This window comes from Oncorhynchus kisutch, unplaced genomic scaffold, assembly GCF_002021735.2.
Source record: "Oncorhynchus kisutch isolate 150728-3 unplaced genomic scaffold, Okis_V2 scaffold1547, whole genome shotgun sequence".
NCBI lineage: Eukaryota > Metazoa > Chordata > Actinopteri > Salmoniformes > Salmonidae > Oncorhynchus > Oncorhynchus kisutch.
Window position 1 is genome coordinate 1 of NW_022263492.1, and position 23,666 is coordinate 23,666.

General features: G+C 34.8%; 25 non-coding genes across 25 annotated transcripts; all 25 read left to right on the forward strand.

Moving 5' to 3' along the window:
* Positions 1-1,254: 1,254 nt before the first annotated feature.
* trnal-caa (transfer RNA leucine (anticodon CAA)) lies at positions 1,255-1,366 on the forward strand. The gene is made up of 2 exons: positions 1,255-1,292; positions 1,321-1,366. It is a non-coding gene; the product is annotated as a tRNA-Leu (tRNA).
* Positions 1,367-2,477: 1,111 nt separating this feature from the next.
* trnal-cag (transfer RNA leucine (anticodon CAG)) lies at positions 2,478-2,587 on the forward strand. The gene is made up of 2 exons: positions 2,478-2,515; positions 2,542-2,587. It is a non-coding gene; the product is annotated as a tRNA-Leu (tRNA).
* Positions 2,588-4,449: 1,862 nt separating this feature from the next.
* trnal-caa (transfer RNA leucine (anticodon CAA)) lies at positions 4,450-4,561 on the forward strand. The gene is made up of 2 exons: positions 4,450-4,487; positions 4,516-4,561. It is a non-coding gene; the product is annotated as a tRNA-Leu (tRNA).
* Positions 4,562-5,832: 1,271 nt separating this feature from the next.
* On the forward strand, positions 5,833-5,944 carry trnal-caa (transfer RNA leucine (anticodon CAA)). Its single transcript has 2 exons — positions 5,833-5,870; positions 5,899-5,944. It is a non-coding gene; the product is annotated as a tRNA-Leu (tRNA).
* A 682-nt stretch (positions 5,945-6,626) lies between these two features.
* trnal-caa (transfer RNA leucine (anticodon CAA)) lies at positions 6,627-6,738 on the forward strand. Its single transcript has 2 exons — positions 6,627-6,664; positions 6,693-6,738. It is a non-coding gene; the product is annotated as a tRNA-Leu (tRNA).
* Positions 6,739-7,289: 551 nt separating this feature from the next.
* Positions 7,290-7,401, forward strand: trnal-caa (transfer RNA leucine (anticodon CAA)). Its single transcript has 2 exons — positions 7,290-7,327; positions 7,356-7,401. It is a non-coding gene; the product is annotated as a tRNA-Leu (tRNA).
* A 431-nt stretch (positions 7,402-7,832) lies between these two features.
* Positions 7,833-7,944, forward strand: trnal-caa (transfer RNA leucine (anticodon CAA)). Its single transcript has 2 exons — positions 7,833-7,870; positions 7,899-7,944. It is a non-coding gene; the product is annotated as a tRNA-Leu (tRNA).
* Positions 7,945-10,471: 2,527 nt separating this feature from the next.
* On the forward strand, positions 10,472-10,583 carry trnal-caa (transfer RNA leucine (anticodon CAA)). The gene is made up of 2 exons: positions 10,472-10,509; positions 10,538-10,583. It is a non-coding gene; the product is annotated as a tRNA-Leu (tRNA).
* A 1,391-nt stretch (positions 10,584-11,974) lies between these two features.
* trnal-caa (transfer RNA leucine (anticodon CAA)) lies at positions 11,975-12,086 on the forward strand. Its single transcript has 2 exons — positions 11,975-12,012; positions 12,041-12,086. It is a non-coding gene; the product is annotated as a tRNA-Leu (tRNA).
* Positions 12,087-12,636: 550 nt separating this feature from the next.
* On the forward strand, positions 12,637-12,748 carry trnal-caa (transfer RNA leucine (anticodon CAA)). Its single transcript has 2 exons — positions 12,637-12,674; positions 12,703-12,748. It is a non-coding gene; the product is annotated as a tRNA-Leu (tRNA).
* Positions 12,749-14,561: 1,813 nt separating this feature from the next.
* Positions 14,562-14,673, forward strand: trnal-caa (transfer RNA leucine (anticodon CAA)). The gene is made up of 2 exons: positions 14,562-14,599; positions 14,628-14,673. It is a non-coding gene; the product is annotated as a tRNA-Leu (tRNA).
* A 551-nt stretch (positions 14,674-15,224) lies between these two features.
* trnal-caa (transfer RNA leucine (anticodon CAA)) lies at positions 15,225-15,336 on the forward strand. Its single transcript has 2 exons — positions 15,225-15,262; positions 15,291-15,336. It is a non-coding gene; the product is annotated as a tRNA-Leu (tRNA).
* A 350-nt stretch (positions 15,337-15,686) lies between these two features.
* Positions 15,687-15,798, forward strand: trnal-caa (transfer RNA leucine (anticodon CAA)). The gene is made up of 2 exons: positions 15,687-15,724; positions 15,753-15,798. It is a non-coding gene; the product is annotated as a tRNA-Leu (tRNA).
* A 346-nt stretch (positions 15,799-16,144) lies between these two features.
* trnal-caa (transfer RNA leucine (anticodon CAA)) lies at positions 16,145-16,256 on the forward strand. The gene is made up of 2 exons: positions 16,145-16,182; positions 16,211-16,256. It is a non-coding gene; the product is annotated as a tRNA-Leu (tRNA).
* A 431-nt stretch (positions 16,257-16,687) lies between these two features.
* Positions 16,688-16,799, forward strand: trnal-caa (transfer RNA leucine (anticodon CAA)). The gene is made up of 2 exons: positions 16,688-16,725; positions 16,754-16,799. It is a non-coding gene; the product is annotated as a tRNA-Leu (tRNA).
* A 516-nt stretch (positions 16,800-17,315) lies between these two features.
* On the forward strand, positions 17,316-17,427 carry trnal-caa (transfer RNA leucine (anticodon CAA)). Its single transcript has 2 exons — positions 17,316-17,353; positions 17,382-17,427. It is a non-coding gene; the product is annotated as a tRNA-Leu (tRNA).
* Positions 17,428-17,777: 350 nt separating this feature from the next.
* On the forward strand, positions 17,778-17,889 carry trnal-caa (transfer RNA leucine (anticodon CAA)). The gene is made up of 2 exons: positions 17,778-17,815; positions 17,844-17,889. It is a non-coding gene; the product is annotated as a tRNA-Leu (tRNA).
* A 347-nt stretch (positions 17,890-18,236) lies between these two features.
* trnal-caa (transfer RNA leucine (anticodon CAA)) lies at positions 18,237-18,348 on the forward strand. The gene is made up of 2 exons: positions 18,237-18,274; positions 18,303-18,348. It is a non-coding gene; the product is annotated as a tRNA-Leu (tRNA).
* A 432-nt stretch (positions 18,349-18,780) lies between these two features.
* trnal-caa (transfer RNA leucine (anticodon CAA)) lies at positions 18,781-18,892 on the forward strand. Its single transcript has 2 exons — positions 18,781-18,818; positions 18,847-18,892. It is a non-coding gene; the product is annotated as a tRNA-Leu (tRNA).
* Positions 18,893-19,407: 515 nt separating this feature from the next.
* On the forward strand, positions 19,408-19,519 carry trnal-caa (transfer RNA leucine (anticodon CAA)). Its single transcript has 2 exons — positions 19,408-19,445; positions 19,474-19,519. It is a non-coding gene; the product is annotated as a tRNA-Leu (tRNA).
* Positions 19,520-19,869: 350 nt separating this feature from the next.
* Positions 19,870-19,981, forward strand: trnal-caa (transfer RNA leucine (anticodon CAA)). Its single transcript has 2 exons — positions 19,870-19,907; positions 19,936-19,981. It is a non-coding gene; the product is annotated as a tRNA-Leu (tRNA).
* Positions 19,982-20,871: 890 nt separating this feature from the next.
* On the forward strand, positions 20,872-20,983 carry trnal-caa (transfer RNA leucine (anticodon CAA)). Its single transcript has 2 exons — positions 20,872-20,909; positions 20,938-20,983. It is a non-coding gene; the product is annotated as a tRNA-Leu (tRNA).
* Positions 20,984-21,329: 346 nt separating this feature from the next.
* On the forward strand, positions 21,330-21,441 carry trnal-caa (transfer RNA leucine (anticodon CAA)). Its single transcript has 2 exons — positions 21,330-21,367; positions 21,396-21,441. It is a non-coding gene; the product is annotated as a tRNA-Leu (tRNA).
* An 887-nt stretch (positions 21,442-22,328) lies between these two features.
* On the forward strand, positions 22,329-22,440 carry trnal-caa (transfer RNA leucine (anticodon CAA)). Its single transcript has 2 exons — positions 22,329-22,366; positions 22,395-22,440. It is a non-coding gene; the product is annotated as a tRNA-Leu (tRNA).
* A 226-nt stretch (positions 22,441-22,666) lies between these two features.
* Positions 22,667-22,778, forward strand: trnal-caa (transfer RNA leucine (anticodon CAA)). Its single transcript has 2 exons — positions 22,667-22,704; positions 22,733-22,778. It is a non-coding gene; the product is annotated as a tRNA-Leu (tRNA).
* Positions 22,779-23,666: the final 888 nt, after the last annotated feature.

The window sequence follows — 23,666 nt, forward strand, 5'->3', positions numbered from 1 at the left end:
TTACTGGGGTGTTTGGTCTCCGATTGGAGCGAGGGTTCAAATCCCTCTTCGACACAACTTTTGCCTAAAAAAGTAGCTCTTTGTCAATACCGAAAATTCTCCAAATGGTGAAAGTTACTCAAAATCCATAAAAAAATGTTTTTTATTATATCTTTCATTAGCTTTTAACATTTTTTGTTATTTTTTCTTGTATCTTAAGATCGGCATGTTTCCATCAGACATATCAGATGTTATGTACAGAATCGCGAAAACATATGAATTTTAAGGATTCATCGTTCGATACATGTCATCATATGCCTAGTTTAGATTCAAAAGTTACTCAAATCCATAAAAAATGTTTTTTACTATATCTTTCATTATTTAAAAAAAAATGTTTATTTTCTTTTATCTTAGATCGGCATGTTTTCCATCAGACATATCAGACGTATGTTACAGAATCGCAAAAACATATGAATTTTAAGGATTATAATTGTCAGGATGGCCGAGTGGTCTAAGGCGCCAGACTCAAGGTGAGAGTCCTTCCTAGTTACTAGGGTATTCTGGTCTCCGATTGGAGGCGAGGGTTCAAATCCCTTCTAACACAACTTTTGCCTTAAAAAGTAGCTCTTTGTCAATACCGAAAAATTCTCCAAATGGTGAAAGGAAAACACATGACAGTGATTAATCCTTTGATAGATGCCATATTTGAGAACAGACAACACATGAAACGCGAATAATCGTTCGATACATGTCATCATGCCTAGTTTAGAATTCAAAAGTTACTCAAAATCCATAAAAAAATGTTTTTTATTATATCTTTCATTAGCTTTTACACATTTTTGTTTATTTTTCTTTGTATCTTAAGATCGCATGTTTACATCAGACATATCAGACGTTATGTTACAGATTGTGAAAACCTATGAATTTTAAAGACTTTTAATTGTCAGGATGGCGGGTGGTCTAAGGCGCCAGACTCAAGGTGAGAGTCCTCCTAGTTTACTAGGGTATTCTGGTCTCCGATTGGAGGCGAGGGTTCAAATCACGCTTCTAACACAACTTTTGCCTTAAAAAGTAGCTCTTTGTCAATACCGAAAAATTCTCCAAATGGTGAAGTTACTCAAAATCCATAAAAAATGTTTTTTATTTATCTTTCATTGCTTTTAACATTTTTTGTTTATTTTTCTTTGTATCTTAAGATCGGCATGTTTCCATCAGACATATCAGACGTTATGTTACAGAATTGTGAAAACCTATGAATTTTAAAGACTTTTAATTGTCAGGATGGCCGAGTGGTCTAAGGCGCCAGACTCAAGGTGAGAGTCCTTCCTAGTTACTAGGGTATTCTGGTCTCCGATTGGAGGCGAGGGTTCAAATCCCTCTTCTGACACAACTTTTGCCTTAAAATAGCTCTTGTCAATACCGAATTCTCCAAATGGTGAAAAGTTACTCAAAATCCATTAAAAATGTTTTTTATATAATCTTTCATTAGCTTTTAACATTTTTTGTTTATTTTTCTTTGTATCTTAAGATCGGCATGTTTCCATCAGACATTATCAGACGTATGTTGCAGAATTGTGAAAACCTATGAATTTTAAAGACTTATAATTGTCAGGATGTCCGAGTTGTCTAAGGCGCCAGACTCAAGGTGAGAGTCCTTCCTAGTTACTGGGGTATTCTGGTCTCCGATTGGAGGCGAGTGTTCAAATCCCTCTTGTGACACAACTTTTGCCATAAAAAGTAGCTCTTGTCAATACCGAAAATTCTCCCAAATGTGAAAGGAAAACACATGACAGTGATTAATCGTTTGATAGATGCCATTTGAGAACAGACAACACATGAAACGCGAATAATCGTTCGATACATGTCATCATATGCCTAGTTTAGAATTCAAAAGGTTACTCAAATCCATTAAAAAAATGTTTTTACTATCTTTCATTAGCTTTTAACATTTTTTGTTTATTTGGCTTTGTATCTTAAGATCGGCATGTTTCCATCAGACATATCAGACGTTATGTTACAGAATTGTGAAAACCTATGATTTTAAAGACTTTTAATTGTCAGGATGGCCGAGTGTCTAAGGCGCCAGACTCAGGAGAGTCCTCCTAGTTACTAGGTATTCTGGTCTCCGATTGGAGGCGAGGGTTAAAATCCCTCTTCTGACACAACTTTTGCCTTAAAAGTAGCTCTTTGTCAATACCGAAAATTCTCCAAATGGTGAAAGGAAACACATGAACATTAATTAATCCTTTGATAGATGCCATAGTTTTGAGAACAGACAACACATGAACGCGAATAATCGTTCGATACATGTCATCATATCCTAGTTTAGAATTCAAAAGTTACTCAAAATCCATAAAAAAATGTTTTTTACTATATCTTTCATTAGCTTTAAAAAAAATTGTTTATTTTTCTTTGTATCTTAGATCGGCATGTTTCCATCAGACATATCAGACGTTATTTACAGAATCGCGAAAACATATGAATTTTAAGGATTAATTGTCAGGATGGCCGAGTGGTCTAAGGCGCCAGACTCAGGTGAGAGTCCTTACTAGTTATGGGGTGTTCTGGTCTCCGATTGGAGGCGAGGGTTCAAATCCCTCTTCTGACACACTTTTGCCTTAAATTAGCTCTTTGTCAATACCGAAAAATTCTCCAAATGGTGAAAGTTACTCAATCCATAAAAAATTTTTTTTATTATATCTTTCATTAGCTTTTAACATTTTTTGTTTATTTTCTTGTATCTTAAGATCGGCATGTTTCCATCAGACATATCAGACGTAGTTACAGAATCGCGAAAATATGAATTTTAAGGATTTATAATTGTCAGGATGGCCGAGTGGTCTAAGGCGCCTGGCTCAAGGTGAGAGTCCTTCTAGTTACTGTGGTGTTCTCGTCTCCGATTGGAGGCGACGGTTCAAATCCCTCTTCTGACACAACTTTTGCCTTAAAAAGTAGCTCTTGTCAATATGAAAATTCTCCAATGGTGAAAGGAAACACATGAACAGGATTAATCGTTTGATAGATGCCATAGTTTGAGAACAGACAACACATGAAACGCGAATAATCGTTCGATACATGTCATCATATGCCTAGTTTAGAATTCAAAAGTTACTCAAAATCCATAAAAATGTTTTTTATATATCTTCATTAGCTTTTAACATTTTTTGTTTATTTTTCTTTGTATCTTAAGATCGGCATGTTTCCATCAGACATATCAGACGTTATGTTACAAAATCGTGAAAACATTGAATTTTAAGGATTTATAATTGTCAGGATGGCCGAGTGGTCTAAGGCGCCAGACTCAAAGTGAGAGTCCTTCCTATTACTGGGCTGTTCTGGTCTCCGATTGGAGCGAGGGTTCAAACCCTCTTCTGACACAACTTTTGCCTTAAAAAGTAGCTCTTTGTCAATACCGAAAAATTCTCCAAATGGTGAAAGGAAACACATGAACATTAATTAATCCTTTGATAGATGCCATAGTTTTGAGAACAGACAACACATGAAACGCGAATAATCGTTCGATACATGTCATTCATATGCCTAGTTTAGAATTCAAAAAGTTACTCAAAATCCATAAAAAAATGTTTTTACTATATCTTTCATTAGCTTTAAAAAAAAAATGTTTATTTTTCTTGTATCTTAAGATCGGCATGTTTCCATCAGACATATCAGACGTTATGTTTACAGAATCGCGAAAACATATGATTTTAATGGATTCATCGTTCGATACATGTCATCATATGCCTAGTTTAGAATTCAAAAGTTACTCAAAATCCATAAAAAAATGTTTTTTACTATATCTTTCATTAGCTTTAAAAAAAATGTTTATTTTTCTTTGTATCTTAAGATCGGCATGTTTCATTCAGACATATCAGACGTTATGTTACAGAATCGCGAAAAACATATGAATTTTAAGGATTTATAATTGTCAGGATGGCCGATGTGGTCTAAGGCGCCAGACTCAAGGTGAGAGGTCCTTCCTAGTTACTGGGGTGTTCTGGTCTCCGATTGGAGGCGAGGGTTCAAATCCCTCTTCTGACACAACTTTTGCCTAAAAAGTAGCTCTTTGTCAATACCGAAAAATTCTCCAAATGGTGAAAGTTACTCAAAATCCATAAAAAAAATGTTTTTTATTATATCTTTCATTAGCTTTTAACATTTTTTGTTTATTTTTCTTTGTATCTTAAGATCGGCATGTTTCCATCAGACATATCAGACGTTATGTTACAGAATCGCGAAAACATATGAATTTTAAGGATTCATCGTTCGATACACGTCATCATATGCCTAGTGTAGAATTCAAAAAGTTACTCAAAATCCATAAAAAATGTTTTTTACTATATCTTTCATTAGCTTAAAAAAAAATGTTTATTTTTTCTTTGTATCTTAAGATCGGCATGTTTCCATCAGACATATCAGACGTTATGTTACAGAATCGCGAAAACATATGAATTTTAAGGATTTATAATTGTCAGGATGGCCGAGTGGTCTAAGGCGCCAGACTCAAGGTGAGAGTCCTTCCTAGTTACTGGGGTGTTCTGGTCTCCGATTGGAGGCGAGGGTTCAAATCCCTCTTCTGACACAACTTTTGCCTTAAAAAAAGAGTAGCTCTTTGTCAAAACCGAAAAGTTCTCCAAATGGTGAAAGGAAAACACATGAACAGTGATTAATCGTTTGATAGATGCCATAGTTTGAGAACAGACAACACATGAAACGCGAAAAAATCGTTCGATACATGTCATCATATGCCTAGTTTAGAATTGATAAAGTTACTCAAATTCCATAAAAAAATGTTTTTTACTATATCTTTCATTAGCTTTTAAATTTTTTTGTTTATTTTTCTTTGTATCTTAAGATCGCATGTTTCCATCAGACATATCAGACGTTATGTTACAGAATTGTGAAACCTATGAATTTTTAAGATTTATAATTGTCAGGATGGCCGAGTGGTCTAAGGCGCCAGACTCAAGGTGAGAGTCCTTCCTAGTTACTGGGGTGTTCTGGTCTCCGATTGGAGGCGAGGGTGCAAATCCCTCTTCTGACACAACTTTTGCCTTAAGAAAGAGTAGCTCTTTGTCAATACCGAAAAATTCTCCAAATGGTGAAAGGAAAACACATGAACAGTGATTAATCGTTTGATAGATGCCATAGTTTGAGAACAGACAACACATGAAACGCGAATAATCGTTCGATACATGTCATCATATGCCTAGTTTAGAATTCAAAAGGTTACTCAAAATCCATTAAAAAATGTTTTTTACTATATCTTTCATTAGCTTTTAACATTTTTTGTTTATTTGGCTTTGTATCTTAAGATCGGCATGTTTCCATCAGACATATCAGACGTTATGTTACAGAATTGTGAAAACCTATGAATTTTAAAGACTTTTAATTGTCAGGATGGCCGAGTGGTCTAAGGCGCCAGACTCAAGGTGAGAGTCCTTCCTAGTTACTAGGGTATTCTGGTCTCCGATTGGAGGCGAGGGTTAAAATCCCTCTTCTGACACAACTTTTGCCTTAAAAAGTAGCTCTTTGTCAATACCGAAAAATTCTCCAAATGGTGAAAGGAAAACACATGAACATTAATTAATCCTTTGATAGATGCCATAGTTTGAGAACAGACAACACATGAAACGCGAATAATCGTTCGATACATGTCATCATATGCCTAGTTTAGAATTCAAAAAGTTACTCAAAATCCATAAAAAAATGTTTTTTACTATATCTTTCATTAGCTTTAAAAAAAAATTGTTTATTTTTCTTTGTATCTTAAGATCGGCATGTTTCCATCAGACATATCAGACGTTATGTTACAGAATCGCGAAAACATATGAATTTTAAGGATTTATAATTGTCAGGATGGCCGAGTGGTCTAAGGCGCCAGACTCAAGGTGAGAGTCCTTCCTAGTTACTGGGGTGTTCTGGTCTCCGATTGGAGGCGAGGGTTCAAATCCCTCTTCTGACACAACTTTTGCCTTAAAAAGTAGCTCTTTGTCAATACCGAAAAATTCTCCAAATGGTGAAAGTTACTCAAAATCCATAAAAAAAATTTTTTATTATATCTTTCATTAGCTTTTAACATTTTTTGTTTATTTTTCTTTGTATCTTAAGATCGGCATGTTTCCATCAGACATATCAGACGTTATGTTACAGAATCGCGAAAAAATATGAATTTTAAGGATTTATAATTGTCAGGATGGCCGAGTGGTCTAAGGCGCCTGGCTCAAGGTGAGAGTCCTTCTAGTTACTGTGGTGTTCTCGTCTCCGATTGGAGGCGACGGTTCAAATCCCTCTTCTGACACAACTTTTGCCTTAAAAAGTAGCTCTTTGTCAATATGAAAAATTCTCCAAATGGTGAAAGGAAAACACATGAACAGTGATTAATCGTTTGATAGATGCCATAGTTTGAGAACAGACAACACATGAAACGCGAATAATCGTTCGATACATGTCATCATATGCCTAGTTTAGAATTCAAAAAGTTACTCAAAATCCATTAAAAAATGTTTTTTATTATATCTTTCATTAGCTTTTAACATTTTTTGTTTATTTTTCTTTGTATCTTAAGATCGGCATGTTTCCATCAGACATATCAGACGTTATGTTACAAAATCGTGAAAACATATGAATTTTAAGGATTTATAATTGTCAGGATGGCCGAGTGGTCTAAGGCGCCAGACTCAAAGTGAGAGTCCTTCCTAGTTACTGGGCTGTTCTGGTCTCCGATTGGAGGCGAGGGTTCAAATCCCTCTTCTGACACAACTTTTGCCTTAAAAAGTAGCTCTTTGTCAATACCGAAAAATTCTCCAAATGGTGAAAGGAAAACACATGAACATTAATTAATCCTTTGATAGATGCCATAGTTTGAGAACAGACAACACATGAAACGCGAATAATCGTTCGATACATGTCATCATATGCCTAGTTTAGAATTCAAAAAGTTACTCAAAATCCATAAAAAAATGTTTTTTACTATATCTTTCATTAGCTTTAAAAAAAAAATGTTTATTTTTCTTTGTATCTTAAGATCGGCATGTTTCCATCAGACATATCAGACGTTATGTTACAGAATCGCGAAAACATATGAATTTTAAGGATTCATCGTTCGATACATGTCATCATATGCCTAGTTTAGAATTCAAAAAGTTACTCAAAATCCATAAAAAATGTTTTTTACTATATCTTTCATTAGCTTTAAAAAAAAAATGTTTATTTTTCTTTGTATCTTAAGATCGGCATGTTTCCATCAGACATATCAGACGTTATGTTACAGAATCGCGAAAACATATGAATTTTAAGGATTTATAATTGTCAGGATGGCCGAGTGGTCTAAGGCGCCAGACTCAAGGTGAGAGTCCTTCCTAGTTACTGGGGTGTTCTGGTCTCCGATTGGAGGCGAGGGTTCAAATCCCTCTTCTGACACAACTTTTGCCTTAAAAAGTAGCTCTTTGTCAATACCGAAAAATTCTCCAAATGGTGAAAGTTACTCAAAATCCATAAAAAAATGTTTTTTATTATATCTTTCATTAGCTTTTAACATTTTTTGTTTATTTTTCTTTGTATCTTAAGATCGGCATGTTTCCATCAGACATATCAGACGTTATGTTACAGAATCGCGAAAACATATGAATTTTAAGGATTCATCGTTCGATACACGTCATCATATGCCTAGTTTAGAATTCAAAAAGTTACTCAAAATCCATAAAAAAATGTTTTTTACTATATCTTTCATTAGCTTTAAAAAAAAAATGTTTATTTTTCTTTGTATCTTAAGATCGGCATGTTTCCATCAGACATATCAGACGTTATGTTACAGAATCGCGAAAACATATGAATTTTAAGGATTTATAATTGTCAGGATGGCCGAGTGGTCTAAGGCGCCAGACTCAAGGTGAGAGTCCTTCCTAGTTACTGGGGTGTTCTGGTCTCCGATTGGAGGCGAGGGTTCAAATCCCTCTTCTGACACAACTTTTGCCTTAAAAAAAGAGTAGCTCTTTGTCAAAACCGAAAAGTTCTCCAAATGGTGAAAGGAAAACACATGAACAGTGATTAATCGTTTGATAGATGCCATAGTTTGAGAACAGACAACACATGAAACGCGAAAAATCGTTCGATACATGTCATCATATGCCTAGTTTAGAATTGATAAAGTTACTCAAATTCCATAAAAAAATGTTTTTTACTATATCTTTCATTAGCTTTTAAATTTTTTTGTTTATTTTTCTTTGTATCTTAAGATCGGCATGTTTCCATCAGACATATCAGACGTTATGTTACAGAATTGTGAAAACCTATGAATTTTTAAGATTTATAATTGTCAGGATGGCCGAGTGGTCTAAGGCGCCAGACTCAAGGTGAGAGTCCTTCCTAGTTACTGGGGTGTTCTGGTCTCCGATTGGAGGCGAGGGTGCAAATCCCTCTTCTGACACAACTTTTGCCTTAAGAAAGAGTAGCTCTTTGTCAATACCGAAAAATTCTCCAAATGGTGAAAGGAAAACACATGAACAGTGATTAATCGTTTGATAGATGCCATAGTTTGAGAACAGACAACACATGAAACGCGAATAATCGTTCGATACATGTCATCATATGCCTAGTTTAGAATTCAAAAAGTTACTCAAAATCCATTAAAAAATGTTTTTTATTATATCTTTCATTAGCTTTTAACATTTTTTGTTTATTTTTCTTTGTATCTTAAGATCGGCATGTTTCCATCAGACATATCAGACGTTATGTTACAAAATCGTGAAAACATATGAATTTTAAGGATTTATAATTGTCAGGATGGCCGAGTGGTCTAAGGCGCCATACTCAAGGTGAGAGTCCTTCCTAGTTACTGGGTTGTTCTGGTCTCCGATTGGAGGCGAGGGTTCAAATCCCTCTTCTGACACAACTTTTGCCTTAAAAAGTAGCTCTTTGTCAATACCGAAAAATTCTCCAAATGGTGAAAGGAAAACACATGAACATTAATTAATCCTTTGATAGATGCCATAGTTTGAGAATAGACAACACATGAAACGCGAATAATCGTTCGATACATGTCATCATATGCCTAGTTTAGAATTCAAAAAGTTACTCAAAATCCATAAAAAAATGTTTTTTATTATATCTTTCATTAGCTTTTAACATTTTTTGTTTATTTTTCTTTGTATCTTAAGATCGGCATGTTTACATCAGACATATCAGACGTTATGTTACAGAATTGTGAAAACCTATGAATTTTAAAGACTTTTAATTGTCAGGATGGCCGAGTGGTCTAAGGCGCCAGACTCAAGGTGAGAGTCCTTCCTAGTTACTAGGGTATTCTGGTCTCCGATTGGAGGCGAGGGTTCAAATCCCTCTTCTAACACAACTTTTGCCTTAAAAAGTAGCTCTTTGTCAATACCGAAAAATTCTCCAAATGGTGAAAGGAAAACACATGAACAGTGATTAATCCTTTGATAGATGCCATAGTTTGAGAACAGACAACACATGAAACGCGAATAATCGTTCGATACATGTCATCATATGCCTAGTTTAGAATTCAAAAAGTTACTCAAAATCCATAAAAAAATGTTTTTTATTATATCTTTCATTAGCTTTTAACATTTTTTGTTTATTTTTCTTTGTATCTTAAGATCGGCATGTTTACATCAGACATATCAGACGTTATGTTACAGAATTGTGAAAACCTATGAATTTTAAAGACTTTTAATTGTCAGGATGGCCGAGTGGTCTAAGGCGCCAGACTCAAGGTGAGAGTCCTTCCTAGTTACTAGGGTATTCTGGTCTCCGATTGTAGGCGAGGGTTCAAATCACTCTTCTAACACAACTTTTGCCTTAAAAAGTAGCTCTTTGTCAATACCGAAAAATTCTCCAAATGGTGAAAGTTACTCAAAATCCATAAAAAAATGTTTTTTATTATATCTTTCATTAGCTTTTAACATTTTTGTTTATTTTTCTTTGTATCTTAAGATCGGCATGTTTCCATCAGACATATCAGACGTTATGTTACAGAATTGTGAAAACCTATGAATTTTAAAGACTTCTAATTGTCAGGATGGCCGAGTGGTCTAAGGCGCCAGACTCAAGGTGAGAGTCCTTCCTAGTTACTAGGGTATTCTGGTCTCCGATTGGAGGCGAGGGTCCAAATCCCTCTTCTGACACAACTTTTGCCTTAAAAAGTAGCTCTTTGTCAATACCGAAAAATTCTCCAAATGGTGAAAGGAAAACACATGAACATTAATTAATCCTTTGATAGATGCCATAGTTTGAGAATAGACAACACATGAAACGCGAATAATCGTTCGATACATGTCATCATATGCCTAGTTTAGAATTCAAAAAGTTACTCAAAATCCATAAAAAAATGTTTTTTACTATATCTTTCATTAGCTTTAAAAAAAAATTGTTTATTTTTCTTTGTATCTTAAGATCGGCATGTTTCCATCAGACATATCAGACGTTATGTTACAGAATTGCGAAAACATATGAATTTTAAGGATTTATAATTGTCAGGATGGCCGAGTGGTCTAAGGCGCCAGACTCAAGGTGAGAGTCCTTCCTAGTTACTGGGGTGTTCTGGTCTCCGATTGGAGGCGAGGGTTCAAATCCCTCTTCTGACACAACTTTTGCCTTAAAAAGTAGCTCTTTGTCAATACCGAAAAATTCTCCAAATGGTGAAAGTTACTCAAAATCCATAAAAAAATTTTTTTATTATATCTTTCATTAGCTTTTAACATTTTTTGTTTATTTTTCTTTGTATCTTAAGATCGGCATGTTTCCATCAGACATATCAGACGTTATGTTACAGAATCGCGAAAAAATCTGAATTTTAAGGATTTATAATTGTCAGGATGGCCGAGTGGTCTAAGGCGCCTGGCTCAAGGTGAGAGTCCTTCTAGTTACTGGGGTGTTCTCGTCTCCGATTGGAGGCGACGGTTCAAATCCCTCTTCTGACACAACTTTTGCCTTAAAAAGTAGCTCTTTGTCAATATGAAAAATTCTCCAAATGGTGAAAGGAAAACACATGAACAGTGATTAATCGTTTGATAGATGCCATAGTTTGAGAACAGACAACACATGAAACGCGAATAATCGTTCGATACATGTCATCATATGCCTAGTTTAGAATTCAAAAAGTTACTCAAAATCCATTAAAAAATGTTTTTTATTATATCTTTCATTAGCTTTTAACATTTTTGTTTATTTTTCTTTGTATCTTAAGATCGGCATGTTTCCATCAGACATATCAGACGTTATGTTACAAAATCGTGAAAACATATGAATTTTAAAGGATTTATAATTGTCAGGATGGCCGAGTGGTCTAAGGCGGCCAGACTCAAAGTGAGAGTCCTTCCTAGTTACTGGGCTGTTCTGGTCTCCGATTGGAGGCGAGGGTTCAAATCCTCTTCTGACACACTTTTGCCTTAAAAATAGCTCTTTGTCATAACCGGCGAAAATTTCTTTGTATCTTAAGATCGGCATGTTTCCATCAGACATATCAGACGTTATGTTACAGAATCGCGAAAAAATCTGAATTTTAAGGATTATAATTGTCAGGATGGCCGAGTGGTCTAAGGCGCCTGGCTCAAGGTGAGAGTCCTTCTAGTTACTGGGGTGTTCTCGTCTCCGATTGGAGGCGACGGTTTCAAATCCCTCTTCTGACACAACTTTTGCCTTAAAAAGTAGCTCTTTGTCAATATGAAAAATTCTCCAAATGGTGAAAGGAAAACACATGAACAGTGATTAATCGTTTGATAGATGCCATAGTTTGAGAACAGACAACACATGAAACGCGAATAATCGTTCGATACATGTCATCATATGCCTAGTTTAGAATTCAAAAAGTTACTCAAAATCCATTAAAAAATGTTTTTTATTATATCTTTCATTAGCTTTTAACATTTTTTTGTTTATTTTTCTTTGTATCTTAAGATCGGCATGTTTCCATCAGACATATCAGACGTTATGTTACAAAATCGTGAAAACATATGAATTTTAAGGATTTATAATTGTCAGGATGGCCGAGTGGTCTAAGGCGCCAGACTCAAAGTGAGAGTCCTTCCTAGTTACTGGGCTGTTCTGGTCTCCGATTGGAGGCGAGGGTTCAAATCCCTCTTCTGACACAACTTTTGCCTTAAAAAGTAGCTCTTTGTCAATACCGAAAAATTCTCCAAATGGTGAAAGGAAAACACATGAACATGAATTAATCCTTTGATAGATGCCATAGTTTGAGAACAGACAACACATGAAACGCGAATAATCGTTCGATACATGTCATCATATGCCTAGTTTAGAATTCAAAAAGTTACTCAAAATCCATAAAAAAATGTTTTTTACTATATCTTTCATTAGCTTTAAAAAAAAATGTTTATTTTTCTTTGTATCTTAAGATCGGCATGTTTCCATCAGACATATCAGACGTTATGTTACAGAATCGCGAAAACATATGAATTTTAAGGATTCATCGTTCGATACATGTCATCATATGCCTAGTTTAGAATTCAAAAAGTTACTCAAAATCCATAAAAAATGTTTTTTACTATATCTTTCATTAGCTTTAAAAAAAAAATGTTTATTTTTCTTTGTATCTTAAGATCGGCATGTTTCCATCAGACATATCAGACGTTATGTTACAGAATCGCGAAAACATATGAATTTTAAGGATTTATAATTGTCAGGATGGCCGAGTGGTCTAAGGCGCCAGACTCAAGGTGAGAGTCCTTCCTAGTTACTGGGGTGTTCTGGTCTCCGATTGGAGGCGAGGGTTCAAATCCCTCTTCTGACACAACTTTTGCCTTAAAAAGTAGCTCTTTGTCAATACCGAAAAATTCTCCAAATGGTGAAAGTTACTCAAAATCCATAAAAAAATGTTTTTTATTATATCTTTCATTAGCTTTTAACATTTTTTGTTTATTTTTCTTTGTATCTTAAGATCGGCATGTTTCCATCAGACATATCAGACGTTATGTTACAGAATCGCGAAAACATATGAATTTTAAGGATTCATCGTTCGATACACGTCATCATATGCCTAGTTTAGAATTCAAAAAGTTACTCAAAATCCATAAAAAAATGTTTTTACTATATCTTTCATTAGCTTTAAAAAAAAATGTTTATTTTTCTTTGTATCTTAAGATCGGCATGTTTCCATCAGACATATCAGACGTTATGTTACAGAATCGCGAAAACATATGAATTTTAAGGATTTATAATTGTCAGGATGGCCGAGTGGTCTAAGGCGCCAGACTCAATGTGAGAGTCCTTCCTAGTTACTGGGGTGTTCTGGTCTCCGATTGGAGGCGAGGGTTCAAATCCCTCTTCTGACACAACTTTTGCCTTAAAAAAAGAGTAGCTCTTTGTCAAAACCGAAAAGTTCTCCAAATGGTGAAAGGAAAACACATGAACAGTGATTAATCGTTTGATAGATGCCATAGTTTGAGAACAGACAACACATGAAACGCGAAAAATCGTTCGATACATGTCATCATATGCCTAGTTTAGAATTGATAAAGTTACTCAAATTCCATAAAAAAATGTTTTTTACTATATCTTTCATTAGCTTTTAAAAATTTTTGTTTATTTTTCTTTGTATCTTAAGATCGGCATGTTTCCATCAGACATATCAGACGTTATGTTACAGAATTGTGAAAACCTATGAATTTTTAAGATTTATAATTGTCAGGATGGCCGAGTGGTCTAAGGCGCCAGACTCAAGGTGAGAGTCCTTCCTAGTTACTGGGGTGTTCTGGTCTCCGATTGGAGGCGAGGGTGCAAATCCCTCTTCTGACACAACTTTTGCCTTAAGAAAGAGTAGCTCTTTGTCAATACCGAAAAATTCTCCAAATGGTGAAAGGAAAACACATGAACAGTGATTAATCGTTTGATAGATGCCATAGTTTGAGAACAGACAACACATGAAACGCGAATAATCGTTCGATACATGTCATCATATGCCTAGTTTAGAATTCAAAAAGTTACTCAAAATCCATTAAAAAATGTTTTTTATTATATCTTTCATTAGCTTTTAACATTTTTTGTTTATTTTTCTTTGTATCTTAAGATCGGCATGTTTCCATCAGACATATCAGACGTTATGTTACAAAATCGTGAAAACATATGAATTTTAAGGATTTATAATTGTCAGGATGGCCGAGTGGTCTAAGGCGCCATACTCAAGGTGAGAGTCCTTCCTAGTTACTGGGCTGTTCTGGTCTCCGATTGGAGGCGAGGGTTCAAATCCCTCTTCTGACACAACTTTTGCCTTAAAAAGTAGCTCTTTGTCAATACCGAAAAATTCTCCAAATGGTGAAAGGAAAACACATGAACAGTGATTTATCGTTTGATAGATGCCATAGTTTGAGAACAGACAACACATGAAACGCGAATAATCGTTCGATACATGTCATCATATGCCTAGTTTAGATTTCAAAAAGTTACTCAAAATCCATTAAAAAATGTTTTTTATTATATCTTTCATTAGCTTTTAACATTTTTTGTTTATTTTTCTTTGTATCTTAAGATCGGCATGTTTCCATCAGACATATCAGACGTTATGTTACAAAATCGTGAAAACATATGAATTTTAAGGATTTATAATTGTCAGGATGGCCGAGTGGTCTAAGGCGCCAGACTCAAAGTGAGAGTCCTTCCTAGTTACTGGGCTGTTCTGGTCTCCGATTGGAGGCGAGGGTTCAAATCCCTCTTCTGACACAACTTTTGCCTTAAAAAGTAGCTCTTTGTCAATACCGAAAAATTCTCCAAATGGTGAAAGGAAAACACATGAACATTAATTAATCCTTTGATAGATGCCATAGTTTGAGAACAGACAACACATGAAATGCGAATAATCGTTCGATACATGTCATCATATGCCTAGTTTAGAATTCAAAAAGTTACTCAAAATCCATAAAAAAATGTTTTTTACTATATCTTTCATTAGCTTTAAAAAAAAATGTTTATTTTTCTTTGTATCTTAAGATCGGCATGTTTCCATCAGACATATCAGACGTTATGTTACAGAATCGCGAAAACATATGAATTTTAAGGATTCATCGTTCGATACATGTCATCATATGCCTAGTTTAGAATTCAAAAAGTTACTCAAAATCCATAAAAAAATGTTTATTACTATATCTTTCATTAGCTTTAAAAAAAAAATGTTTATTTTTCTTTGTATCTTAAGATCGGCATGTTTCCATCAGACATATCAGACGTTATGTTACAGAATCGCGAAAACATATGAATTTTAAGGATTTATAATTGTCAGGATGGCCGAGTGGTCTAAGGCGCCAGACTCAAGGTGAGAGTCCTTCCTAGTTACTGGGGTGTTCTGGTCTCCGATTGGAGGCGAGGGTTCAAATCCCTCTTCTGACACAACTTTTGCCTTAAAAAAGAGTAGCTCTTTGTCAAATCCGAAAAGTTCTCCAAATGGTGAAAGGAAAACACATGAACAGTGATTAATCGATTGATAGATGCCATAGTTTGAGAACAGACAACATATGAAACGCGAATAATCGTTCGATACATGTCATCATATGCCTAGTTTAGAATTCAAAAAGTTACTCAAAATCCATAAAAAAATGTTTTTTACTATATCTTTCATTAGCTTTAAAAAAATTTTTTTTATTTTTCTTTGTATCTTAAGATCGGCATGTTTCCATCAGACATATCAGACGTTATGTTACAGAATCGCGAAAACATATGAATTTTAAGGATTTATAATTGTCAGGATGGCCGAGTGGTCTAAGGCGCCAGACTCAAGGTGAGAGTCCTTCCTAGTTACTGGGGTGTTCTGGTCTCCGATTGGAGGCGAGGGTTCAAATCCCTCTTCTGACACAACTTTTGCCTTAAAAAGTAGCTCTTTGTCAATACCGAAAAATTCTCCAAATGGTGAAAGGAAAACACATGAACATTAATTAATCCTTTGATAGATGCCATAGTTTGAGAACAGACAACACATGAAACGCGAATAATCGTTCGATACATGTCATCATATGCCTAGTTTAGAATTCAAAAAGTTACTCAAAATCCATAAAAAATGTTTTTTACTATATCTTTCATTAGCTTTAAAAAAAAATTGTTTATTTTTCTTTGTATCTTAAGATCGGCATGTTTCCATCAGACATATCAGACGTTATGTTACAGAATCGCGAAAACATATGAATTTTAAGGATTTATAATTGTCAGGATGGCCGAGTGGTCTAAGGCGCCAGACTCAAGGTGAGAGTCCTTCCTAGTTACTGGGGTGTTCTGGTCTCCGATTGGAGGCGAGGGTTCAAATCCCTCTTCTGACACAACTTTTGCCTTAAAAAGTAGCTCTTTGTCAATACCGAAAAATTCTCCAAATGGTGAAAGTTACTCAAAATCCATAAAAAAATGTTTTTTATTATATCTTTCATTAGCTTTTAACATTTTTTGTTTATTTTTCTTTGTATCTTAAGATCGGCATGTTTCCATCAGACATATCAGACGTTATGTTACAGAATCGCGAAAACATATGAATTTTAAGGATTCATCGTTCGATACACGTCATCATATGCCTAGTTTAGAATTCAAAAAGTTACTCAAAATCCATAAAAAAATGTTTTTTACTATATCTTTCATTAGCTTTAAAAAAAAAATGTTTATTTTTCTTTGTATCTTAAGATCGGCATGTTTCCATCAGACATATCAGATGTTATGTTACAGAATCGAGAAAACATATGAATTTTAAGGATTTATAATTGTCAGGATGGCCGAGTGGTCTAAGGCGCCAGACTCAAGGTGAGAGTCCTTCCTAGTTACTGGGGTGTTCTGGTCTCCGATTGGAGGCGAGGGTTCAAATCCCTCTTCTGACACAACTTTTGCCTTAAAAAAGAGTAGCTCTTTGTCAAATCCGAAAAGTTCTCCAAATGGTGAAAGGAAAACACATGAACAGTGATTAATCGATTGATAGATGCCATAGTTTGAGAACAGACAACATATGAAACGCGAATAATCGTTCGATACATGTCATCATATGCCTAGTTTAGAATTCAAAAAGTTACTCAAAATCCATTAAAAAATGTTTATTTTTCTTTGTATCTTAAGATCGGCATGTTTCCATCAGACATATCAGACGTTATGTTACAGAATCGCGAAAACATATGAATTTTAAGGATTCATCGTTCGATACATGTCATCATATGCCTAGTTTAGAATTCAAAAAGTTACTCAAAATCCATAAAAAAATGTTTTTTACTATATCTTTCATTAGCTTTAAAAAAAAAATGTTTATTTTTCTTTGTATCTTAAGATCGGCATGTTTCCATCAGACATATCAGACGTTATGTTACAGAATCGAGAAAACATATGAATTTTAAGGATTTATAATTGTCAGGATGGCCGAGTGGTCTAAGGCGCCAGACTCAAGGTGAGAGTCCTTCCTAGTTACTGGGGTGTTCTGGTCTCCGATTGGAGGCGAGGGTTCAAATCCCTCTTCTGACACAACTTTTGCCTTAAAAAAGAGTAGCTCTTTGTCAAATCCGAAAAGTTCTCCAAATGGTGAAAGGAAAACACATGAACAGTGATTAATCGATTGATAGATGCCATAGTTTGAGAACAGACAACATATGAAACGCGAATAATCGTTCGATACATGTCATCATATGCCTAGTTTAGAATTCAAAAAGTTACTCAAAATCCATAAAAAAATGTTTTTTACTATATCTTTCATTAGCTTTAAAAAAAATTTTTTTATTTTTCTTTGTATCTTAAGATCGGCATGTTTCCATCAGACATATCAGACGTTATGTTACAGAATCGCGAAAACATATGAATTTTAAGGATTTATAATTGTCAGGATGGCCGAGTGGTCTAAGGCGCCAGACTCAAGGTGAGAGTCCTTCCTAGTTACTGGGGTGTTCTGGTCTCCGATTGGAGGCGAGGGTTCAAATCCCTCTTCTGACACAACTTTTGCCTTAAAAAGTAGCTCTTTGTCAATACCGAAAAATTCTCCAAATGGTGAAAGGAAAACACATGAACATTAATTAATCCTTTGATAGATGCCATAGTTTGAGAACAGACAACACATGAAACGCGAATAATCGTTCGATACATGTCATCATATGCCTAGTTTAGAATTCAAAAAGTTACTCAAAATCCATAAAAAAATGTTTTTTACTATATCTTTCATTAGCTTTAAAAAAAAATTGTTTATTTTTCTTTGTATCTTAAGATCGGCATGTTTCCATCAGACATATCAGACGTTATGTTACAGAATCGCGAAAACATATGAATTTTAAGGATTTATAATTGTCAGGATGGCCGAGTGGTCTAAGGCGCCAGACTCAAGGTGAGAGTCCTTCCTAGTTACTGGGGTGTTCTGGTCTCCGATTGGAGGCGAGGGTTCAAATCCCTCTTCTGACACAACTTTTGCCTTAAAAAGTAGCTCTTTGTCAATACCGAAAAATTCTCCAAATGGTGAAAGTTACTCAAAATCCATAAAAAAATGTTTTTTATTATATCTTTCATTAGCTTTTAACATTTTTTGTTTATTTTTCTTTGTATCTTAAGATCGGCATGTTTCCATCAGACATATCAGACGTTATGTTACAGAATCGCGAAAACATATGAATTTTAAGGATTCATCGTTCGATACACGTCATCATATGCCTAGTTTAGAATTCAAAAAGTTACTCAAAATCCATAAAAAAATGTTTTTTACTATATCTTTCATTAGCTTTAAAAAAAAAAATGTTTATTTTTCTTTGTATCTTAAGATCGGCATGTTTCCATCAGACATATCAGACGTTATGTTACAGAATCGAGAAAACATATGAATTTTAAGGATTTATAATTGTCAGGATGGCCGAGTGGTCTAAGGCGCCAGACTCAAGGTGAGAGTCCTTCCTAGTTACTGGGGTGTTCTGGTCTCCGATTGGAGGCGAGGGTTCAAATCCCTCTTCTGACAGAACTTTTGCCTTAAAAAAGAGTAGCTCTTTGTCAAATCCGAAAAGTTCTCCAAATGGTGAAAGGAAAACACATGAACAGTGATTAATCGATTGATAGATGCCATAGTTTGAGAACAGACAACATATGAAACGCGAATAATCGTTCGATACATGTCATCATATGCCTAGTTTAGAATTCAAAAAGTTACTCAAAATCCATTAAAAAATGTTTATTTTTCTTTGTATCTTAAGATCGGCATGTTTCCATCAGACATATCAGACGTTATGTTACAGAATCGCGAAAACATATGAATTTTAAGGATTCATCGTTCGATACATGTCATCATATGCCTAGTTTAGAATTCAAAAAGTTACTCAAAATCCATAAAAAAATGTTTTTTACTATATCTTTCATTAGCTTTAAAAAAAAATGTTTATTTTTCTTTGTATCTTAAGATCGGCATGTTTCCATCAGACATATCAGACGTTATGTTACAGAATCGCGAAAACATATGAATTTTAAGGATTTATAATTGTCAGGATGGCCGAGTGGTCTAAGGCGCCAGACTCAAGGTGAGAGTCCTTCCTAGTTACTGGGGTGTTCTGGTCTCCGATTGGAGGCGAGGGTTCAAATCCCTCTTCTGACACAAGTTTTGCCTTAAAAAAGAGTAGCTCTTTGTCAAATCCGAAAAGTTCTCCAAATGGTGAAAGGAAAACACATGAACAGTGATTAATCGATTGATAGATGCCATAGTTTGAGAACAGACAACATATGAAACGCGAATAATCGTTCGATACATGTCATCATATGCCTAGTTTAGAATTCAAAAAGTTACTCAAAATCCATAAAAAAATGTTTTTTACTATATCTTTCATTAGCTTTAAAAAAAAATTTTTTATTTTTCTTTGTATCTTAAGATCGGCATGTTTCCATCAGACATATCAGACGTTATGTTACAGAATCGTGAAAACATATGAATTTTAAGGATTTATAATTGTCAGGATGGCCGAGTGGTCTAAGGCGCCAGACTCAAGGTGAGAGTCCTTCCTAGTTACTGGGGTGTTCTGGTCTCCGATTGGAGGCGAGGGTTCAAATCCCTCTTCTGACACAACTTTTGCCTTAAAAAGTAGCTCTTTGTCAATACCGAAAAATTCTCCAAATGGTGAAAGGAAAACACATGAACATTAATTAATCCTTTGATAGATGCCATAGTTTGAGAACAGACAACACATGAAACGCGAATAATCGTTCGATACATGTCATCATATGCCTAGTTTAGAATTCAAAAAGTTACTCAAAATCCATAAAAAAATGTTTTTTTACTATATCTTTCATTAGCTTTAAAAAAAATTGTTTATTTTTCTTTGTATCTTAAGATCGGCATGTTTCCATCAGACATATCAGACGTTATGTTACAGAATCGCGAAAACATATGAATTTTAAGGATTTATAATTGTCAGGATGGCCGAGTGGTCTAAGGCGCCAGACTCAAGGTGAGAGTCCTTCCTAGTTACTGGGGTGTTCTGGTCTCCGATTGGAGGCGAGGGTTCAAATCCCTCTTCTGACCTAACTTTTGCCTTAAAAAGTAGCTCTTTGTCAATACCGAAAAATTCTCCAAATGGTGAAAGTTACTCAAAATCCATAAAAAAATGTTTTTTATTATATCTTTCATTAGCTTTTAACATTTTTTGTTTATTTTTCTTTGTATCTTAAGATCGGCATGTTTCCATCAGACATATCAGACGTTATGTTACAGAATCGCGAAAACATATGAATTTTAAGGATTCATCGTTCGATACACGTCATCATATGCCTAGTTTAGAATTCAAAAAGTTACTCAAAATCCATAAAAAAATGTTTTTTACTATATCTTTCATTAGCTTTAAAAAAAAAATGTTTATTTTTCTTTGTATCTTAAGATCGGCATGTTTCCATCAGACATATCAGACGTTATGTTACAGAATCGAGAAAACATATGAATTTTAAGGATTTATAATTGTCAGGATGGCCGAGTGGTCTAAGGCGCCAGACTCAAGGTGAGAGTCCTTCCTAGTTACTGGGGTGTTCTGGTCTCCGATTGGAGGCGAGGGTTCAAATCCCTCTTCTGACACAACTTTTGCCTTAAAAAGTAGCTCTTTGTCAATACCGAAAAATTCTCCAAATGGTGAAAGGAAAACACATGAACATTAATTAATCCTTTGATAGATGCCATAGTTTGAGAACAGACAACACATGAAACGCGAATAATCGTTCGATACATGTCATCATATGCCTAGTTTAGAATTCAAAAAGTTACTCAAAATCCATAAAAAAATGTTTTTTACTATATCTTTCATTAGCTTTAAAAAAAATTGTTTATTTTTCTTTGTATCTTAAGATCGGCATGTTTCCATCAGACATATCAGACGTTATGTTACAGAATCGCGAAAACATATGAATTTTAAGGATTTATAATTGTCAGGATGGCCGAGTGGTCTAAGGCGCCAGACTCAAGGTGAGAGTCCTTCCTAGTTACTGGGGTGTTCTGGTCTCCGATTGGAGGCGAGGGTTCAAATCCCTCTTCTGACACAACTTTTGCCTTAAAAAGTAGCTCTTTGTCAATACCGAAAAATTCTCCAAATGGTGAAAGTTACTCAAAATCCATAAAAAATGTTTTTTATTATATCTTTCATTAGCTTTTAACATTTTTTGTTTATTTTTCTTTGTATCTTAAGATCGGCATGTTTCCATCAGACATATCAGACGTTATGTTACAGAATCGCGAAAACATATGAATTTTAAGGATTCATCGTTCGATACACGTCATCATATGCCTAGTTTAGAATTCAAAAAGTTACTCAAAATCCATAAAAAATGTTTTTTACTATATCTTTCATTAGCTTTAAAAAAAAATGTTTATTTTTCTTTGTATCTTAAGATCGGCATGTTTCCATCAGACATATCAGACGTTATGTTACAGAATTGCGAAAACATATGAATTTTAAGGATTTATAATTGTCAGGATGGCCGAGTGGTCTAAAGCGCCAGACGCAAGGTGAGAGTCCTTCCTAGTTACTGGGGTGTTCTGGTCTCCGATTGGAGGCGAGGGTTCAAATCCCTCTTCTGACACAACTTTTGCCTTAAAAAGTAGCTCTTTGTCAATACCGAAAAATTCTCCAAATGGTGAAAGGAAAACACATGAACATTAATTAATCCTTTGATAGATGCCATAGTTTGAGAACAGACAACACATGAAACGCGAATAATCGTTCGATACATGTCATCATATGCCTAGTTTAGAATTCAAAAAGTTACTCAAAATCCATAAAAAAATGTTTTTTACTATATCTTTCATTAGCTTTAAAAAAAAAATGTTTATTTTTCTTTGTATCTTAAGATCGGCATGTTTCCATCAGACATATCAGACGTTATGTTACAGAATCGCGAAAACATATGAATTTTAAGGATTTATAATTGTCAGGATGGCCGAGTGGTCTAAGGCGCCAGACTCAAGGTGAGAGTCCTTCCTAGTTACTGGGGTGTTCTGGTCTCCGATTGGAGGCGAGGGTTCAAATCCCTCTTCTGACACAACTTTTGCCTTAAAAAGTAGCTCTTTGTCAATACCGAAAAATTCTCCAAATGGTGAAAGTTACTCAAAATCCATAAAAAAATGTTTTTTATTATATCTTTCATTAGCTTTTAACATTTTTTGTTTATTTTTCTTTGTATCTTAAGATCGGCATGTTTCCATCAGACATATCAGACGTTATGTTACAGAATCGCGAAAACATATGAATTTTAAGGATTTATAATTGTCAGGATGGCCGAGTGGTCTAAGGCGCCAGACTCAAGGTGAGAGTCCTTCCTAGTTACTGGGGTGTTCTGGTCTCCGATTGGAGGCGAGGGTTCAAATCCCTCTTCTGACACAACTTTTGCCTTAAAAAGTAGCTCTTTGTCAATACCGAAAAATTCTCCAAATGGTGAAAGGAAAACACATGAACATTAATTAATCCTTTGATAGATGCCATAGTTTGAGAACAGACAACACATGAAACGCGAATAATCGTTCGATACATGTCATCATATGCCTAGTTTAGAATTCAAAAAGTTACTCAAAATCCATAAAAAAATGTTTTTTACTATATCTTTCATTAGCTTTAAAAAAAAAATGTTTATTTTTGTTTGTATCTTAAGATCGGCATGTTTCCATCAGACATATCAGACGTTATGTTACAGAATTGTGAAAACGTATGAATTTTTAAGATTTATAATTGTCAGGATGGCCGAGTGGTCTAAGGCGCCAGACTCAAGGTGAGAGTCCTTCCTAGTTACTGGGGTGTTCTGGTCTCCGATTGGAGGCGAGGGTGCAAATCCCTCTTCTGACACAACTTTTGCCTTAAGAAAGAGTAGCTCTTTGTCAATACCGAAAAATTCTCCAAATGGTGAAAGGAAAACACATGAACAGTGATTAATCGTTTGATAGATGCCATAGTTTGAGAACAGACAACACATGAAACGCGAATAATCGTTCGATACATGTCATCATATGCCTAGTTTAGAATTCAAAAAGTTACTCAAAATCCATTAAAAAATGTTTTTTATTATATCTTTCATTAGCTTTTAACATTTTTTGTTTATTTTTCTTTGTATCTTAAGATCGGCATGTTTCCATCAGACATATCAGACGTTATGTTACAAAATCGTGAAAACATATGAATTTTAAGGATTTATAATTGTCAGGATGGCCGAGTGGTCTAAGGCGCCATACTCAAGGTGAGAGTCCTTCCTAGTTACTGGGCTGTTCTGGTCTCCGA